Source organism: Myodes glareolus, chromosome X (genome assembly GCF_982192425.1).
Source record: "Myodes glareolus chromosome X, mMyoGla1.1, whole genome shotgun sequence".
Classification (NCBI taxonomy): domain Eukaryota; kingdom Metazoa; phylum Chordata; class Mammalia; order Rodentia; family Cricetidae; genus Myodes; species Myodes glareolus.
The window spans coordinates 5,260,276-5,275,009 of record NC_142053.1 but is presented as its reverse complement, the minus strand read 5'-3'; the positions used below and the strand labels follow the sequence as shown (position 1 = coordinate 5,275,009).

Sequence of the window (14,734 nt, the reverse complement as noted above, 5' to 3'; positions counted from 1 at the left end):
CAACCTTAGCTTCTATGGAGAAGCCAAGCCATACAGAGAGGCCAGGGCACTGTGCATGTGGTCTATGCTGAGGTATTCAAGAGGGTAGTTTTGACTAAAACTTTTCTAAGTTGTACCTGGATATCAATACTAAACCCACTTTTGAACTGAAGATAAGCATGATTCCCTATCTTGGAAACCCAGAGCTAAGAGTTAGAGGGAAACTGTTTAGTTAACAGTTAATGAATAGTTAGTTTCCTCATTAATGTTAGTAGCCTCTTTCATTTTTTCTACCTCAAAACCAAGGACAGTATTTCTCAGATAAACAAATATATACAGTGATATATCACACAGCAATGTTTCAGTTAATAGCAGATTGTTTCTATGATACTAATACCATAAGATCACACCAGAGCTGGAACATTCTTATCCCCTAGTAATGTCACAGCCATTTGATTACCTTGGGTCTGAGAGATCTGCACTAAAATGAAAGAGAATGCAGGGTGGTCTTCTTGATCCCATTGAGTACTAGAGATGGGACAAACTTTGACCACCAATCTCTGGTTCCTGCATGGGGACTGAGCAAGCTTAGTATTGAATCTCTGTCATCCTCTCTTACTCTAGGCCTTCAGCTTGCAACTGAAAGCTACTGTTGACAGAGGTTTCTGTCCCACCCAGTCCTGCAGTCGTTCAGTTCCAAAGAAACACACAGAGGTCTACATTAATTATAAACTGGTTGGCCTATTAGCTCAGGCTTCTTATTAACTAATTCTTACATCTTAAATTAGCCCATTATTTTTGTCTATGTTAGCCACATGGCTTGGTAACTCTTATCAGTGAAGCATTCTCATCTTGCTTCCTCTATGTCTAACTTCCTCTGTGACAACTACAGACTGACTCTCTCCTCTTCCCAAAATTCTCCTGTTCTTGTCACCCCACCTCTAACTTCCTGCCTGGTCGCCCAAACTATACTTCCTGCCTGGCTACTGGCTAATCAGCGTTTTATTAAAACAGCACAATATAAGTGACAGGGTACAAGATCATTGTCCCACAGCAAACCACCTCAACAGTTAGACACATTTACCATCACTTTAGGGCTTCTCAGACATGTACCCGGGCAACATGCTTACTTCTTCCCTGACAGCTGTCCCCAGATCAAGGAAAACTTTCTAGAAAGAATGAAGGAAAGATGAGAGGGAGGAAGGGAGGAAAGATGAAGAAGGAGAGGGGAAGGGGGAAAGAAAAAAGGAAAGATTTCTACAAATCATTAAAAGGAATGATAACCCAATAGAAATTTTTGCAAAAATATTCAATAAACATTTCACTTAAAAGCTATCTAAGGGCCTAAATCTGTTTAGCTCCAGAACTCTTCAGAGAAAAGTAAACCAAGGCCACAGTCGATGGCCTGTGCTGTAGCACAGCAGACTCTGCAGTGAGTCCAAATTCTCCAATACACCTTCTGGAGCAAAGCACTAGTATTCCCAGTTGCCATAAACATTGACAGATGACAGTTCATGGCCCAGCTCCTCTTTCTAACGATTTGTTCATTGCAGAAAAGCTCTGCCTAGCATGAAGCTACCTCTCCCTGCAGGGGAGCTGAATCAAATGGTTTCTTGTATGGACCATTTGATGGATCTCTGTACCCAATCCAATTTAGAGAAAATTCTGAAGGTTTATCCCAGTTGCATTGCTCTCCATGAAACTGACTGAAGTATACTCTCTGCTTCTCACTCCCTCAAAGATATTAACCTCCAGAATATCCTCCTGCATTCTGTTATTTGTTTTAAGAGTATACTTCCCAAGAAATGAAACCAGAGACAACTACACTCCCCTCTGAAATGCAAATGTAAAAATGACCATATTTTCCTGAGGATGTGGACAAGCCAGAACTCTCATTTACCAAAGTGGGCCAATTATAATGCTTGTATATACTAGTGGAAGCATAAATTCTTTGATCACCTTGAAAATCAGAATGTCATTGTGGCAGTGTCTGATATAGCTGAACATACCTATATGACCCAACAACTGCACTACTAAATATTATAGCTACAGATAAGGGATATAAATCATGTACCACATAATGTCTTGACCAATGAAGGATAGCATTTACAACAGGGTTCCTATAAGATTATAATAATGTTTGGAATTCCTATTGTCAAATGACATCATAGGTGCCATTACTCCAATGTGCAATACATCACTCAACTATTTGTGGTGATATTGCTGTAAAGAAGCCTGAGATGCTGGTTGTCTGAGAACAGCACATAGAGTTACAGCCAATGTATAATGCTTGATAATGGTAGGTGATCATGTTATTGGCTTGTGCATTTATTACACTAGACTTTCACTTATTTTGCATATTCCTTATACTTATAGGGAGAAAACAGTTTACTGCAAAGTATTCTGCTATGCTATGTACTATTATTAGCAGAAACCTCTTCTTACTTATTTTATTTTTACAAAAAATAGTTTATTTTAGCAAATAAAATGGCTCTAGTCAGCCCAGGACAGACTGGCAGCACACTGTCTATACCCCAGCTGCCTGGCAGCACACTATCTATGCCCCAGCGGCCTGGCTGCACACTGTCTATGCCCCAGCGGCCTGGCAGCCCCGTCCTTGTGTGCAGAGTGGGGACGAGCGCCGCGTGACATGTACTCTCCGCAGTCAGCGAGGATCACCTTCTGCTTCGGCTTCCCGTTTTTGCTGCCCTGAGCCTCAATCTGCTGTAAGATATCCAGGCCTTCAGTGATCTCCCCGAATACACATGCTTGCCATCCAGCCAATCTGTCTTATCACAGGTCAGGAAGAACTGGGAGCCATTGGTGTTTGGGCCAGAATTGGCCATGGACAGAAGGCCTGGTCCTGTGTGTTTGAGAATGAAGTTTTCATCAACAAACTTCTTTCTATAGATGAACTTGCCTCCAGTGCCATTGTGGTTTGTGAAATCACCGCCCTGGCACATGAACTGAGGGATGACGCGGTGGAAGCTGTTTCCCTTGAAGCCAAAGCCCTTTTCATGGGTGCACAGGCAACGGAAATTCTCTGCTGTCATGGGAACAAGATCAGAACGTAGGAGCATTTGGATTTGGCCAGCTGGCTTGTTTCCAATCTTGATGTCCAAGTAAACCTGAGGATTTGGCCGTGCTTTTTTTTGTAGTGGGTTCTCCCCTCCCGGGTTCCTGCTTTGCGAGGCTCAGGTCCTTCTTCTTTATTCTCTTCAAGAGTCTTCCCAGAAAACTTCTTCAACCAATCATCATCTGACCAAACTGGTCTGGAAGAGATCTCTTTAATTCTCATGGGTTTGGCCAAATTGACACGGATTGTCCATCCAAAGAGTTCAGATTCATTCATGTTGTCGATAGCTGCTGCAGCATCCTCTGCCAACTCAAATTCAACAAAAGCAAATCCTCGGTGCTTTTCTGTTTCATAGTCCAGAGGAATCTGAATATCAGTGATGTCTCCAAACGGGATGAAAGCAGCATGAAGAACCTTGTCGTCCACCTCTTCTGCCAGGCCACCCACGTACAACACACACTTGGTGGTAGCCATCTTCTTACTTATATTTGCATTAAGAGGTTTCATCAAGTGATTGACTGATACTATCTAAGAACAGAAAGGAGCCCGAGTATTCTCAAATGTTGGGGTTGTTCAGATTTGGCCAATAGCTTCTGTGTCTATATGAATCAATGAAGGGTGGGACTCGAAGGAAGAAAAAAATGATAAACATTAAATGTTAGCAATTGAAAGGCAACTTCAGAGACTCTGTCTTTGCTAGGTTATCTCTATATGTATCTATCTATCTCTCTTTCTCTGTGTGTGTGCATTCTGATCTTTTTATGATTCATGGTTGAGGATGAGTACCAATAGACAGGTACAGAAATGTGTACAACAACACTGCTCATACTATCCACACTGGAAAGTCCAATCAGGATTGTAGTATGTAGAGGTATGACATCTATATATAGATTTCATAGGCATAATATTGAGTCAAAACAACCACACATACAACAGACAACTAAGCAAAACTGACAGTTTTCTATTAGATTGGATTAGTGACCATGAAGGCTCTGTGGGGGTTGCTGGAGAGTGTTAATATTTTGTCTTGATCAGGATTCTTGTAATATAAATGTGCTCATAAGTTCATCAGATTATATTGTGTGATTTGGTACTCTCTGTATATAGATACTAAATTAAAAATTGTCTAAAGCACAAAGAATACACATACACATGCTTACATGTTTGTAAAGGTGGAGAGAGAAATGATAATAGGTAGATAGATAGATAGATAGATAGATAGATAGATAGATAGATAGATAGATGGATGGATGGATGGATGGATGGATGGATGGATGGATGGATGGATAGATAGATAGATAGATAGATAGATAGATAGATAGATAGATAGATAGACCTAGCAAAGAAAGAATCTCTAAGGTTTTCTTTCAATTTCTAACATCCAATATTGTGTCCCTTTCTTCCCTATTCGAGTCCTCATTTATTCAAATAGCTACATAAGCTGTGACTAGACCAAACTAAACTCAGCACTTGAAAATGTCCAGACTCTTTGCTATATGAATGTTGGCTCCTTGTTGGTGTTGTAAGGAACACATCAACCAAATCAGAAGTTTCCTACTCACCTGCCTTAGCCTATTAGGGGGCAGTATGGAGGTGGGTGTGGTCTTATCACTACTGAGTAGGTGTGAGCTTGGTGAGTCAATGGAAATAAAAGCAGGGTACTTGGTGGTGATGAAAATTATAAAAGACTTTCTTCCCTGCATGTTGGAAAGGTTCAGTGGATATGTTCTTTGATAAATGGTCACAGTAATGAAATTCATACTCTTTAATCACAGGGGCTATAATTTAATTAAAAATACACCAAGGATTTATTTGGGTGCAAAAGCTCTCACAATTCTTAGGTTTTATTAAATCTGTTCTTTCTTTGCTCACCCTCTTCCAACATGCTTAAGAATAGAAAGTAAGGAAAGGACCAAAGGGTTGTGTGACTCACCTAGTAGAATGCAAGATAGAAATGTCTTCCTGGTACACTATTCATGTACCAGTCTTCAAATAGACCTTCCTCTCCTCAAGTTCATGGGAAGAAACTGTCCTAAAATAGTGCTTCTCAAAGCGTAGTCACTACAACAGTAGTATCATCACCATCTGGGGACTTGTTAGAAAAGCACACTTTCAGAATCAGAAACTGAGTATGTAGGACCTTGCAATTGGGGTTGCCCAGGCCTTTAAGAGATTGTGATGTATGATCAGGTTTGAACATACCTGACATAAAGTATTTGTCCATCAGGAAATACCAAGGTGATTCAAATATGCACTGAAGTATAAAATATTACTATCTCAGACCTGTCTTGTGAGCCTCTTGTTCCAGAAAAGGAGGAACAGTACTCTCATAAAGCACCACAAAGGGAAGTAAAAACTTTATAAAACAGCTTATTATACCCAGATGTGGGAGCCTTATCCATTTTTAGGCATCATGGAAGCTACATGGTTTCTCGGGTCATGAACATGATTGTAGGTCTCTATGAACACACAATGTTGTTCAAGTCCTAGGGCATCCATTGCTTTTTATTCTCCTTTCCTGTACTTTCCTCTGAGAAACAAAACACATTATCCCCTTCTTTATTCATTGCAGGGAAGAGGATTTGTCCTATATGTCTGTGGGGGTGAGCTTTAAGAGACTTTCAGAATGATTGAGTTAAGGGAAGTCAGCTGGCATAACACATCTCTTGTCCAAACTTCAGTTCTCACTGATCTCACCATGACAATCAGCATATACTCAGCATCATCAGTTCTGCTTTTTCCAGAAAGCTCTCTTAGACTCCAGATCTAATATTTCAGACTTGAAATATAAATGGCAAATCATGGTTACTACCATTCCCATTACTCCTACTTATATAATTTATCAATCACACTTTTCCATGAGCTGCAATGGGGCATTGGTCCTCTTCTAAGCTCTGATGTCCCCAAATATCTCCAGGAATAGGTAAGAAGAATAAACCCATTGGCGTTTTCAACCACCCCCCCAACTAATCTTCCTATTTGACCTATATGGCCTGTCTCCTTGTATTGGTGGAGACTGCTCATTCATTTCTCAGTTGCTCAGACCCAAATAATCACACGGAAACTGCATTAATTAAAACACTATTTGGTCTATTAGTTCAGGCTTTTTATTAACTAACTCTTACATCTTAGATTAATCTATTCCTATTATTTCGTATTTTATCACGAGGCTCATGGTTTACCAGTAAGGTTCTTGGGTGTCTGTCTCCTTCAGCAGCTACATGATGTCTCTCTGACTCTGTTTTCTTTTCTCTATCTCTGCTTGAAATTTCTGCCTTGCTCCATTTTGCCCTGTCATAGGCCCAAGCAGATTCTTTATTTATTAACTAATAAAAACAACATATATATATATATAAGGGCCTCCCATACCATCTTTGTAATAGACAATTGTCAGGATGTAGGACTAAATAGTTCCTTTCTAAGAATGTAGGTAGTAAAGTACCCTTGGATTCTCCATGGCGCTTCTACACTACATCCTACAAACAGCTAAGAGTTGTCCTAGTAAAAATTCTTCACGACCTTACCTTTCCAGTATTTTGTAGTTCCAAAACTAGAAATACCTAGATATTTACCATCCATGGACTTATTTTCCTAGATTATTCCAGCATTGTGTCAAGTTCTGACCTATAAGCATTGATTATAATGATTCTTAAGGAATTATTAAATGGATGGATAAAAGTAAACTCTGGACCTTCTCATTTGCCATTTTTGGGGAAACTGGACTTTTTCTTGTGGGAGTATCTGTGAGGTGAATTCCTTGGGTAATGGTAGCATAATCTCTCAGGTCCAGAATTTTTATTGATACTTTGTCCCAATTAGAGAGATGCCAGACACTGTTACAAAGTCCGCATGAAGGCATCGCATTGTCAATTTCAATAAAAGATAACTTGCTCATGTACTATGTATTTTTTATTGATTCTATTACAGTATGTTCACAGAAGTGCCTCCTCATAAAAGCAATGATTTACACAATGAAAATTCAACTCCATACATATCCAGGATCAGTACACACCATGCAAATATATAGGGAGGTAGAAATAACAGAAAACACATAGCTGTGGGCTAAGAAGTTGGCAAGTAGCAGTTAGGTAGGATGTGTGTGACATAGCAGCTTCACTGAGGCTTTGATTAAGTTTATATACATTGTTTTTATTCTCTGCCTTTTGGTAAAGAAAGGACTATAAACCATCCTACATGCCAGGGAACAGTCAGCCTTCAATATAAAATTTTCATGAACATTAAGATAGAGTTGACTAAAGAAACAGGAAAATTAGAATGGGAAAAGAAATAGGTAATAAAAATCATTTTTAAAGGAAGCTAAATATCAGAATTATCAAAGTTCTCAATGCTGATTATGAATATATCTTTAAAAGAAATAATATTTTCACTATTAGAAGGCAGTATGGTGAAAATGACCCTTTAAATAGAGAATGTTAATAAAGAAAGCCAAAAGATCTGAAGAGAAGTCATGACTTTGAAAAGTACAGTAACCAAAATGGAAAATTAACTAGAAGATTTCAACAGTAGACTTCAGGTGGCAAATGGTGGTGCTCAGAAAATAACAAGATTTAAAAAATGAGTTTGCACCAACAGCAAAGGAAACAATTAACAGCATGAACAGGAAGAAGGCCAAAAGAATGGAATAAAATCTTTGTCAGATATTCTTCTGATAGAAATAATATTCAGAATACATAAAGGGCTTAAATAATGTAATGCTAAAAGATCAAGAATTCTAGTTGATAAATGAGTAAATGAACTGAACAGACACTTTTTCAAATAAGAGGCATAATGGGTAATTATAAACATATATTCAACTAAAACCAAGGTATAAAATACATGAAATAAAATGTAAGAGAACTGAAAGAGTAGACATTTTAATGATAGCTAGAAAGTTCAACACTCTACCTCTAATAGTTGCTAAGCAACTCGACAGAAAATCAAGAAGACAAAGAAAAAACCCTCAACCACCTGACCTCTTATTTCTTATATACATGAACACCTTGCACAAGAATTGTAGAATGAATGGAATGTCCTTTTTGAACCCACACAAAACGTTCTTCAGACTATGGTGCTGCTATTAGAGCTGTACTTTTTGATATATAATGTAAGAAATTAAAATAAGTGCTGCTTAAAATGCTGATAAATTCATTGAAAATGTGTAACAATATTTCCAGTTGCAATAGTTAATTTTATATCATCTTCAGAGATTTGTCATCTTGGGTATTTCTGCCACAGTGCTTTTGGGTGAAGTTAATATTCATTTCCTCAGTAGACCGAGTAAAGCATATTACCTTCTCCAGTATGGATGGGCCTCACCCAAGCTGATGAAGACCTAAATGGAAAAAAAGCCTGGACAAGAAGGAACTCCTGTGCTTAAAAGATTTCAGATTGATACATAGCATTTTTCTGCTTTTGGACTTGAACTGAAGCAGAAGCTCCTTCCTGACCTCAAGCTTTCCAGCCTTCAGACTGCAATCACATCATTGCTCTTCCTATTTCTTAGAGACTCTGGGTTGAATAGTATCAAGAGAAAAAAGATATTTGAGATTGAAATTAATGAAACCAGAAATTGGTTTTATTCTTCTCTAGAACCTTAACTAATATAGTGTTATGTGTCAACACAAATATCATTTGTTTTATGGAAAATAATCGTGTTTTTCTAAATGAAAACATTGTGTACATATTGGTCTTGTTTTAGAATTTTACAAAGTTCTTTAGTAACTGGCTTTCTAGAAGACAGTGAATTCTCATATGCATTCCTGTATTCAGCCTGCAGAGACGTTACACAGGCCCTGAAAGGCCCCCATTGAATACCTGCAAAAGAAAAGAAATGCATAAGGCAACTCATATCTTACTACTAATATGGGGAAAATTTTCAACTTTCAGACCCATTGAAAATTGTTGGAAATGCTAAGGGTCCTCAGATCCCATCTGGGAATTGCTAACCTAGAGATTACAATACTCAACTTTGATTTGTCAAAGCATGTTAATTTGTGCTTTCATTTTCTTCCCAGGTAATGAAAGAATCTTAAAGGCTTTAGTTCTACCTTTTCTCTTCCAGTTTACAGACTGTTATACCAGTGTGTTTTGATTTATACTTCACAGCCCTATAATATACCAGTCTCAGTGATATGCTGTTTAGGTTTGGGCTTATTTTCTCACGAATTTGCTCCTTTATTCTGCTTTTCAAGCTCCCATTGAGAGAAATGATCCAAATGATGTAGACAAATATTATCAAGACTAGAAATCAATAAATCTGTTGATGTGTATTCCTTTGGCATATAATGCCTTTCTCTAAATTGTACTTCCTTTTTTCTCTATCTAAATTGTACTTCCTTTTTATATATTTCACATTCAAGAGTTTTTTTTCTGTTTTGTTTGGCTTTGCTTTGCTTTTATGGAATAGGATCTTGTTGTAGAGCCTAGGTTGAACTAGACCTTGCTGTGTAGCTCATGTTGGCCTCAAACTCATGATGGTTCTGCCTCAGCATACTGAGTGAAAGAATTACCACTATTCCAGCAGGAGCAATTTACTGAGCATCTACTATGCCCCATGTTTTTTTTCTAGAACTCTGTTGACCCAGAGAATGAATAACAGTGTTCCTATGGGAAAGATGACCATAAATAGCAGTCAATATAGTATTGTTCCTGAGCCCCTGGTCTGTATAATGTCAGCATTCAGTAAATGTGGATGAAATCTGATGTGGTAAGAATATATTCACTCCCAGAGGATATTTTATGGCAATGTATGAATTATCTACACCAAAAGAATGAGCAGACCAGAGGGAAGAATATAGGATTTTGAAGTAAAATAATCTTGGTCAGAATCTGGTTTCTGGCCACTTACTAGTTCTGTTTGGGTTGTAAACCCCAGTTGTCCCATATATGTAGTAAAGTTAATGATAACCACCTTGCAACATAGGAATGACATGGCAACAGACTGAGTGCATGGAATTTTGTCACCCTCTGGAGTCATTTAAATATCCATTTACTGTCCTATTCCCGAAAATCATACTGTCACTTGTGTCCTTAACTGTGGCCCTATCATTGGTCATCAAGCTTGCAAGCCATAAAAACAACCAGGGAAATCTACTTTAGCTGTTTCAAAGGCATTCCTTGGCCCATGCCACAGAGGAGATGGAGCCACAGTAGGACAAAGCAGTGTCCCACATCTGTGTGGAGAGGGAAAGAGGTAGCAGGTTCCTTCAAATGACACTCATTCCCTCCTCTTTGAGGTAATGTGTTCTAGAGAAAAAAGAGTTTCAGCCTTGAAAGGGCTTTTCCAGAGACCATCAGGCCAGGATCAGAGGGAGAGGGTAACGAGGTAGGTTCCACTTGGGATTCTGTTGAAGATTGTATTCCCAATATGCTGGTTAGAGAATGATAGCAAAATATTCTGGGACCACAAATCAAACTATGGTTGAAATGCCGCATAGAAGTTCAGAAAACTGTGAGCCCACAGTGCAGAAACAGCTCATTGAGCATGGACGACATGAGCAACTACACATGCACACAGCTGACTCCCACAGTGCGCAACTCAAAACATACTCCTCTGTAAGCCTCCGCACTTTCTGTGGATACCCAGGCCTAATCCAAGAGCGCGCTTTCCTGAACCAGGGCCATGAGAATGGACAATTGTCCTAAGGGTTTAAACAGACAAACACAAGAGACCTGCTCGCTTGCCAAAGAGCAAAAAAGCCCTTTATTAAACTCAAGTCGGGTATTTATACCAGGAGGCAAGAGGGTTCAAAAGGGCATGGCCCCCTCCCATCAGGAGCAGTAGAATAGATTGATACATTCCCAGCGCCTCAGGCAGAATCAGCTACGGGGGAGGCAGGCGTGGGAGGCATGTAGGGCCCGCAGCTGCAACCTTGTTTACAGGTGGAATTACCATAACAAAGACAGCCAAGTTCTTTCTAAGCTACCCTCAAGTCAGTGCTAGTGCAGAATCTCCAGGGGCCAGAGGTCAAACACCTCTGCGAAATGCCAAGGAAGAAAAGGGAAAAAGACCTGGGTACCTACACTCCACCCCATCCACAGCCTGTCTCCCCACACTCTCCCTACCAATGCCTGGGTGCTACTCCACTGGCAGTAAGACTGGTGGGCCTTCTGTCAAAATTCTGCCTGCTCTCCTGCACTTCCTGCTGGCTTGACACCAGAGTATGGACAAGGCCCAAAAGCTTAGCTTCTCAGAGCCCAGGCACCAAGATCAGGCATCTTGTGGCTGAACACAATCCCATCCTACATAGAAGAGGTGGGTACTTTCCTACTCAAATAACGCTTATTTTGAGTGTTTTCTGGGCACTCAGTGTGGCGCTCAACGGAAGGGAAAGGATAACTACTAAATGAAAGGAATTCGGAGCTGGCAGGTAGGCCCCCATTTTACAGTGTGCTGTAGTAGCCACAGTCTAGAAATACCGAATATCAACATGCCATGAAGGAAAAATCTTATGGTTTGCCTTTGTGTCGGCCTGGATGCCAGCATTCCAAAGGCAGGCGGGAGCTGGCCCATTCAATCTAAATCCTATGGGGACTACTACCCAAACATCAAGAAGGTCAATGGTGTTCATTTTGAGCTCTCCTCGTGGTTTTCATTCCATTCCCTGTCCAGTGCTTTTCTACCACCCTGATTCTACTCAAGCCATTCCATGGGTTCAGTCATGGACTCTTATGGGCTTACATACTTCCAATTCCCTAAAGCAACCATTAATCTGGGAGGACTTGGCAAGTGACATCAAGACAAACCAAGAGTTCGGCAATGCCTGCAGGATGGTCGATGAAATGGATGGTAGACATGTGCAAAAGAACCTAGCATACACCTCCTCTTCGGTCAACACTGGCCACTAACTGCAAGGAGGCTCCAGTGCTTTCTTAGATGCCTGTGCCTCTCTTGTCCAGATGAAGAATGAAGGCATGTAGCTCTCGGGGGCAGGTCCAGCTTTAGCATCCTGAGTGACTGCCTTTCTAAACTCTCTCCTTGCAAGATTTCCCTGGTGTTGTATAGTAATTTCCTCTGAGATAAAACTTTCTGTCTTGGAAGAAGGCTTGTTTAAGACATAGGCTGTTGTAAGGGGTAAAACCTTCCAGTCTTTGGGGAAGCTCATTAAACTCAGGAAGCAAACAACTCAGTGGCTTTAGGAAATCCCTGAAATGGACCAGATTCACTAGGTATCTCCTTGTCCTATATAGGCAACAAGGACTGCTGAAAAACACTGTCAGCCAAGCTGAGACGCCTAGAAGAGGCAGAGACCAGCACAGCTGCTGGAAGGGGATACCCTCTAACATGTTGAGCTGCCTGCAGTTTGTATAGTATGCTCCAGGGTTCCATTTTTATGAGCTGTTGCCCATTCTGGGGCAGGCTTTCAATGATGCAGCTGTCTCTGACTCATTTCTACTCCTGTAAGTAACCCCAGGAAACTCATTGGCTTACCAAGTTGGGCTTTGGTGATATCCTTACTATGATCTATTGTTTGGTCCCTATCTGGAGTGAGTAGGCCTTTGTTCACATCTTCCCAGTCATGGTGTCACATAGCACCCAGGAAAGCACATGTTCCTGTGAGAGAAATCTTTCCTCCTCTCCAGGGATTCCTAGCATTCAAATCCTCTGAGTGAAGAGGAAGCACCAGGGGCTTTTGTTTGGGGGCCAAGGCCTTCTGTGGGAGGCCCCTGTCTCCCTCTCATTGCATTTTCCTCTTTGTTTAATACATACCTCTGAAGCCAAGTTTTCTCCCTTCCCCCTTTTCAGCCACCAATTTACTTATATTACAGATGTCTTGTTTTAATGAGACATAGTGCGGAGTAGAAATATAGGAGAACAAAAGCCACCATCTAATCCAGGCACAAGAAGCAGGGCACAATGGTTTAGTAACTAATTGGGGCAACTAGGGACCGTGGGCTCAGATTCCTGAACTAGCTGTTGGGAGGGACAAAGATCATAGTATTATCCCTTGTAGTCCAGAGGCATTAAGCAAATAGTCATTTTGTGATAAGTGTCTTACACTTGGCACGTCTACAAGGCTTCTCCATTCTGAAGGTGCAGTTTGTTTTAGTGTGCACCAAATCCTGGGCTTCTTCCACTACCTCCTGTCTCTTCATGGAAAACCCATGCACAGACAAATGGAGATTGCTCCAAGGAGGCTAAATCATGTTTTTAATTAATCAAAGGGAAATGAGACAGTGATAAACATCAGTTCGGGGACATGCTGCTGACTTATTTGTGCTTGCTCTGGAGGTAGGATGACTCATGCTTTGTTGGGCTTGTTGAAAAACCACTGTTCTTTGCTCATATCGCATAGGAACATATCAAATCTGATATCTTTGCAGCATGGATACCAAGATGCTCATGCCAGGGCCCCATCAACTGATAAAACTGCAAGTACATTTCACTACCCAATGGTGAGGAGTATCATTTATACCAAATAAAACTATTGCCTCTTTTGTGTGCTTCACACAGAAAATCAGTAATCTCTGCTGGTCTTAGGCTAATGTTGACTTTGGGTATCATAGAGGTTTTCTCTCACTCTGGGGTCAGAGAAGAGGTGAAGCAAGACTGTGACTCATAGACTTTGCTAACTTTTACCTCAAAGTTGAACCTTTCTCTGGGGTGCCTACAAGTGACACTGTGATAGGAAGGCAAACATAGAGACTTGTGATGGTATCAAAACCAGCTCGGAGTGGAGAAGGTAGCATGATTCAGAAGCACCATAAGTGTCTGGAGCCCAAAATCAATCCCAGAATGAAAGATGAGCTCTCAACATAATGTGGAAACCAATGGAACTGCCTGGAGTCCTCGGTGCCCGGATGTACTAGAACACCTGGAAAGAGGACACAGATGCAATTGTGAACGAAGGGAAAGGTAACAGCAGCTCGTAAATACAGCAAAAGACCAGATGGACACTGAGGTTGTCCTTTCCTTCTGTCTTGCAACACCAATGGGATTCTAAAATATATACCAAAATTGCAAACATGTTCAGCAGCAGCATGCTACAGTCTACCTAAGGAGTCCATGTTTGCTTTTGGAAATTTGTTTCCACCCCACTCCCAGATTTTTCAGGTTATAGTGAAAGATACTATGAAACAAATTTAAACTTGGATGTCATGGCTGGGAGCCAGAATGTTAGCACTTCCAGAGCCACCCACATTTCTCAGCACCCAAATGATGTATTCTTCTGGGAATACATATTTTGGATTATTAGGGGGCTACATGGGTATGAATAGTGCTCATATTTTCAAAATGGCACAAAAATACCTCTCAAATTATTAGTATGCTTAACTCTGCCATCCATTTTCTCCATTTTCAATATCAACTTTGACAAGAAAGATGTATTTTTGCTCTCGAATGACTCAGCCTTAGTAAATTAGACCTGTCAAAGTGACTTTCTTAGCACAATAGTTTGCTGTATTTTTGACATCCACTCACTGAAAGAGAGGAGACTGTTGTATGTAAACAGCTAGAAAAGACAGTTATAAAACAATGTAATCAGTGTTCTCTTCTAAGTGGTACTTGACTTTTTGCAGGGCTGTCTCTGGCGGGGGCCCAGCGCCTGGATTCTTCCTATTATACCTGCAGCCAGCTCCCCTACCATTGTCCTAGGCCTCTTTCCATCTTTTCTCTTCTAAGCTCTAGCCTCCAGGCTAGATTCCCTCTCCAAGCTTTGTCTGACTGAGCTACTTCCTTGT

At 40.5% G+C, this 14,734-nt stretch overlaps 1 pseudogene; it reads right to left on the bottom strand.

The window, feature by feature from the left end:
- Window positions 1-2,532: 2,532 nt before the first annotated feature.
- Window positions 2,533-3,530, bottom strand: LOC125415345 (peptidyl-prolyl cis-trans isomerase E pseudogene; annotated as a pseudogene).
- Window positions 3,531-14,734: the final 11,204 nt, after the last annotated feature.